The sequence below is a fragment of the Salmo salar genome, unplaced genomic scaffold (genome assembly GCF_905237065.1).
Source record: "Salmo salar unplaced genomic scaffold, Ssal_v3.1, whole genome shotgun sequence".
NCBI lineage: Eukaryota > Metazoa > Chordata > Actinopteri > Salmoniformes > Salmonidae > Salmo > Salmo salar.
The window spans coordinates 137,501-143,515 of record NW_025547611.1 but is presented as its reverse complement, the minus strand read 5'-3'; positions in this window follow the sequence as shown (position 1 = coordinate 143,515).

Here is a 6,015-nt window from a genome sequence, read left to right as displayed (position 1 = left end):
ATGTGAAAGGAGTGGATACTGGGGGTAGAGGTAAATGTGAAAGGAGTGGATACTGGGGTAGAGGTAAATGTGAAAGGAGTGGATACTGGGGGTAGAGGTAAATGTGAAAGGAGTGGATACTGAGGGTAGAGGTAAATGTGAAAGGAGTGGATACTGAGGGTAGAGGTAAATGTGAAAGGAGTGGATACTGGGGGTAGAGGTAAATGTGAAAGGAGTGGATACTGAGGGTAGAGGTAAATGTGAAAGGAGTGGATACTGAGGGTAGAGGTAAATGTGAAAGGAGTGGATACTGAGGGTAGAGGTAAATGTGAAAGGAGTGGATACTGAGGGTAGAGGTAAATGTGAAAGGAGTGGATACTGGGGTAGAGGTAAATGTGAAAGGAGTGGATACTGAGGGTAGAGGTAAATGTGAAAGGAGTGGATACTGAGGGTAGAGGTAAATGTGAAAGGAGTGGATACTGGGGGTAGAGGTAAATGTGAAAGGAGTGGATACTGAGGGTAGAGGTAAATGTGAAAGGAGTGGATACTGAGGGTAGAGGTAAATGTGAAAGGAGTGGATACTGAGGGTAGAGGTAAATGTGAAAGGAGTGGATACTGGGGGTAGAGGTAAATGTGAAAGGAGTGGATACTGAGGGTAGAGGTAAATGTGAAAGGAGTGGATACTGAGGGTAGAGGTAAATGTGAAAGGAGTGGATACTGAGGGTAGAGGTAAATGTGAAAGGAGTGGATACTGAGGGTAGAGGTAAATGTGAAAGGAGTGGATACTGAGGGTAGAGGTAAATGTGAAAGGAGTGGATACTGAGGGTAGAGGTAAATGTGAAAGGAGTGGATACTGAGGGTAGAGGTAAATGTGAAAGGAGTGGATACTGAGGGTAGAGGTAAATGTGAAAGGAGTGGATACTGAGGGTAGAGGTAAATGTGAAAGGAGTGGATACTGAGGGTAGAGGTAAATGTGAAAGGAGTGGATACTGAGGGTAGAGGTAAATGTGAAAGGAGTGGATACTGGGGGTAGAGGTAAATGTGAAAGGAGTGGATACTGAGGGTAGAGGTAAATGTGAAAGGAGTGGATACTGAGGGTAGAGGTAAATGTGAAAGGAGTGGATACTGAGGGTAGAGGTAAATGTGAAAGGAGTGGATACTGAGGGTAGAGGTAAATGTGAAAGGAGTGGATACTGAGGGTAGAGGTAAATGTGAAAGGAGTGGATACTGAGGGTAGAGGTAAATGTGAAAGGAGTGGATACTGAGGGTAGAGGTAAATGTGAAAGGAGTGGATACTGAGGGTAGAGGTAAATGTGAAAGGAGTGGATACTGAGGGTAGAGGTAAATGTGAAAGGAGTGGATACTGAGGGTAGAGGTAAATGTGAAAGGAGTGGATACTGAGGGTAGAGGTAAATGTGAAAGGAGTGGATACTGAGGGTAGAGGTAAATGTGAAAGGAGTGGATACTGAGGGTAGAGGTAAATGTGAAAGGAGTGGATACTGGGGGTAGAGGTAAATGTGAAAGGAGTGGATACTGAGGGTAGAGGTAAATGTGAAAGGAGTGGATACTGAGGGTAGAGGTAAATGTGAAAGGAGTGGATACTGAGGGTAGAGGTAAATGTGAAAGGAGTGGATACTGGGGGTAGAGGTAAATGTGAAAGGAGTGGATACTGAGGGTAGAGGTAAATGTGAAAGGAGTGGATACTGAGGGTAGAGGTAAATGTGAAAGGAGTGGATACTGAGGGTAGAGGTAAATGTGAAAGGAGTGGATACTGAGGGTAGAGGTAAATGTGAAAGGAGTGGATACTGAGGGTAGAGGTAAATGTGAAAGGAGTGGATACTGAGGGTAGAGGTAAATGTGAAAGGAGTGGATACTGAGGGTAGAGGTAAATGTGAAAGGAGTGGATACTGAGGGTAGAGGTAAATGTGAAAGGAGTGGATACTGAGGGTAGAGGTAAATGTGAAAGGAGTGGATACTGAGGGTAGAGGTAAATGACAGGGTGGAGAGACACAGACAGGGTGGAGAGACACAGACAGGGTGGAGAGACACAGACAGGGTGGAGAGACACAGACAGGGAGACACAGACAGGGTCGAGAGACACAGACAGGGTGGAGAGACACAGACAGGGTGGAGAGACACAGACAGGGTGGAGAGACACAGACAGGGTGGAGAGAGACAGACAGGGTGGAGAGACACAGACAGGGTGGAGAGACACAGACAGGGTGGAGAGACACAGACAGGGTGGAGAGACACAGACAGGGAGACACAGACAGGGTCGAGAGACACAGACAGGGTGGAGAGACACAGACAGGGTGGAGAGACACAGACAGGGTGGAGAGACACAGACAGGGTGGAGAGAGACAGACAGGGTGGAGAGACACAGACAGGGTGGAGAGAGACAGACAGGGTGGAGAGACACAGACAGGGTGGAGAGAGACAGACAGGGTGGAGAGACACAGACAGGGTGGAGAGACACAGACAGGGTGGAGAGACACAGACAGGGTGGAGAGAGACAGACAGGGTGGAGAGACACAGACAGGGTAGAGAGACACAGACAGGGTGGAGAGACACAGACAGGGTGGAGAGACACAGACAGGGTGGAGAGACACAGACAGGGTCGAGAGACACAGACAGGGTGGAGAGACACAGACAGGGTCGAGAGACACAGACAGGGTGGAGAGACACAGACAGGGTGGAGAGACACAGACAGGGTGGAGAGAGACAGACAGGGTGGAGAGAGACAGTGGTGTAGTAGTAGATCTGGACCAGAACAGAGAGGAGTGGTGTAGTAGTAGATCTGGACCAGAACAGAGAGGAGTGGTGTAGTAGTAGATCTGGACCAGAACAGAGAGGAGTGGTGTAGTAGTAGATCTGTACCAGAACAGAGAGGAGTGGTGTAGTAGTAGATCTGGACCAGAACAGAGAGGAGTGGTGTAGTAGTAGATCTGTACCAGAACAGAGAGGAGTGGTGTAGTAGTAGATCTGGACCAGAACAGAGAGGAGTGGTGTAGTAGTAGATCTGGATCAGAACAGAGAGGAGTGGTGTAGTAGTAGATCTGTACCAGAACAGAGAGGAGTGGTGTAGTAGTAGATCTGGACCAGAACAGAGAGGAGTGGTGTAGTAGTAGATCTGTACCAGAACAGAGAGGAGTGGTGTAGTAGTAGATCTGGACCAGAACAGAGGAGGGGATCCTGAGAGGAGTGGTGTAGTAGTAGATCTGGACCAGAACAGAGAGGAGTGGTGTAGTAGTAGATCTGTACCAGAACAGAGAGGAGTGGTGTAGTAGTAGATCTGTACCAGAACAGAGAGGAGTGGTGTAGTAGTAGATCTGGACCAGAACAGAGAGGAGTGGTGTAGTAGTAGATCTGTACCAGAACAGAGAGGAGTGGTGTAGTAGTAGATCTGTACCAGAACAGAGAGGAGTGGTGTAGTAGTAGATCTGGACCAGAACAGAGGAAGGGATCCTGAGAGGAGTGGTGTAGTAGTAGATCTGGACCAGAACAGAGAGGAGTGGTGTAGTAGTAGATCTGGACCAGAACAGAGAGGAGTGGTGTAGTAGTAGATCTGGACCAGAACAGAGAGGAGTGGTGTAGTAGTAGATCTGTACCAGAACAGAGAGGAGTGGTGTAGTAGTAGATCTGGACCAGAACAGAGAGGAGTGGTGTAGTAGTAGATCTGGACCAGAACAGAGAGGAGTGGTGTAGTAGTAGATCTGGACCAGAACAGAGAGGAGTGGTGTAGTAGTAGATCTGTACCAGAACAGAGAGGAGTGGTGTAGTAGTAGATCTGGACCAGAACAGAGAGGAGTGGTGTAGTAGTAGATCTGGACCAGAACAGAGAGGAGTGGTGTAGTAGTAGATCTGTACCAGAACAGAGAGGAGTGGTGTAGTAGTAGATCTGGACCAGAACAGAGAGGAGTGGTGTAGTAGTAGATCTGGACCAGAACAGAGAGGAGTGGTGTAGTAGTAGATCTGTACCAGAACAGAGAGGAGTGGTGTAGTAGTAGATCTGTACCAGAACAGAGAGGAGTGGTGTAGTAGTAGATCTGTACCAGAACAGAGAGGAGTGGTGTAGTAGTAGATCTGGACCAGAACAGAGAGGAGTGGTGTAGTAGTAGATCTGTACCAGAACAGAGAGGAGTGGTGTAGTAGTAGATCTGTACCAGAACAGAGAGGAGTGGTGTAGTAGTAGATCTGTACCAGAACAGAGAGGGAGTGGTGTAGTAGTAGATCTGGACCAGAACAGAGAGGAGTGGTGTAGTAGTAGATCTGGACCAGAACAGAGAGGAGTGGTGTAGTAGTAGATCTGGACCAGAACAGAGAGGAGTGGTGTAGTAGTAGATCTGGACCAGAACAGAGAGGAGTGGTGTAGTAGTAGATCTGGACCAGAACAGAGAGGAGTGGTGTAGTAGTAGATCTGTACCAGAACAGAGAGGAGTGGTGTAGTAGTAGATCTGGACCAGAACAGAGAGGAGTGGTGTAGTAGTAGATCTGGACCAGAACAGAGAGGAGTGGTGTAGTAGTAGATCTGGACCAGAACAGAGAGGAGTGGTGTAGTAGTAGATCTGTACCAGAACAGAGAGGAGTGGTGTAGTAGTAGATCTGGACCAGAACAGAGAGGAGTGGTGTAGTAGTAGATCTGTACCAGAACAGAGAGGAGTGGTGTAGTAGTAGATCTGTACCAGAACAGAGAGGAGTGGTGTAGTAGTAGATCTGGACCAGAACAGAGAGGAGTGGTGTAGTAGTAGATCTGGACCAGAACAGAGAGGAGTGGTGTAGTAGTAGATCTGTACCAGAACAGAGAGGAGTGGTGTAGTAGTAGATCTGGACCAGAACAGAGAGGAGTGGTGTAGTAGTAGATCTGGACCAGAACAGAGAGGAGTGGTGTAGTAGTAGATCTGTACCAGAACAGAGAGGAGTGGTGTAGTAGTAGATCTGGACCAGAACAGAGAGGAGTGGTGTAGTAGTAGATCTGGACCAGAACAGAGAGGAGTGGTGTAGTAGTAGATCTGTACCAGAACAGAGAGGAGTGGTGTAGTAGTAGATCTGGACCAGAACAGAGGGAGGGATCCTGAGAGGAGTGGTGTAGTAGTAGATCTGTACCAGAACAGAGAGGAGTGGTGTAGTAGTAGATCTGGACCAGAACAGAGAGGAGTGGTGTAGTAGTAGATCTGGACCAGAACAGAGAGGAGTGGTGTAGTAGTAGATCTGGACCAGAACAGAGAGGAGTGGTGTAGTAGTAGATCTGTACCAGAACAGAGAGGAGTGGTGTAGTAGTAGATCTGTACCAGAACAGAGAGGAGTGGTGTAGTAGTAGATCTGGACCAGAACAGAGAGGAGTGGTGTAGTAGTAGATCTGTACCAGAACAGAGAGGAGTGGTGTAGTAGTAGATCTGGACCAGAACAGAGAGGAGTGGTGTAGTAGTAGATCTGGACCAGAACAGAGAGGAGTGGTGTAGTAGTAGATCTGTACCAGAACAGAGAGGAGTGGTGTAGTAGTAGATCTGGACCAGAACAGAGAGGAGTGGTGTAGTAGTAGATCTGGACCAGAACAGAGAGGAGTGGTGTAGTAGTAGATCTGGACCAGAACAGAGAGGAGTGGTGTAGTAGTAGATCTGTACCAGAACAGAGAGGAGTGGTGTAGTAGTAGATCTGGACCAGAACAGAGAGGAGTGGTGTAGTAGTAGATCTGTACCAGAACAGAGAGGAGTGGTGTAGTAGTAGATCTGGACCAGAACAGAGAGGAGTGGTGTAGTAGTAGATCTGGACCAGAACAGAGAGGAGTGGTGTAGTAGTAGATCTGGACCAGAACAGAGAGGAGTGGTGTAGTAGTAGATCTGGATCAGAACAGAGAGGAGTGGTGTAGTAGTAGATCTGGACCAGAACAGAGAGGAGTGGTGTAGTAGTAGATCTGGACCAGAACAGAGAGGAGTGGTGTAGTAGTAGATCTGGACCAGAACAGAGAGGAGTGGTGTAGTAGTAGATCTGTACCAGAACAGAGAGGAGTGGTGTAGTAGTAGATCTGGATCAGAACAG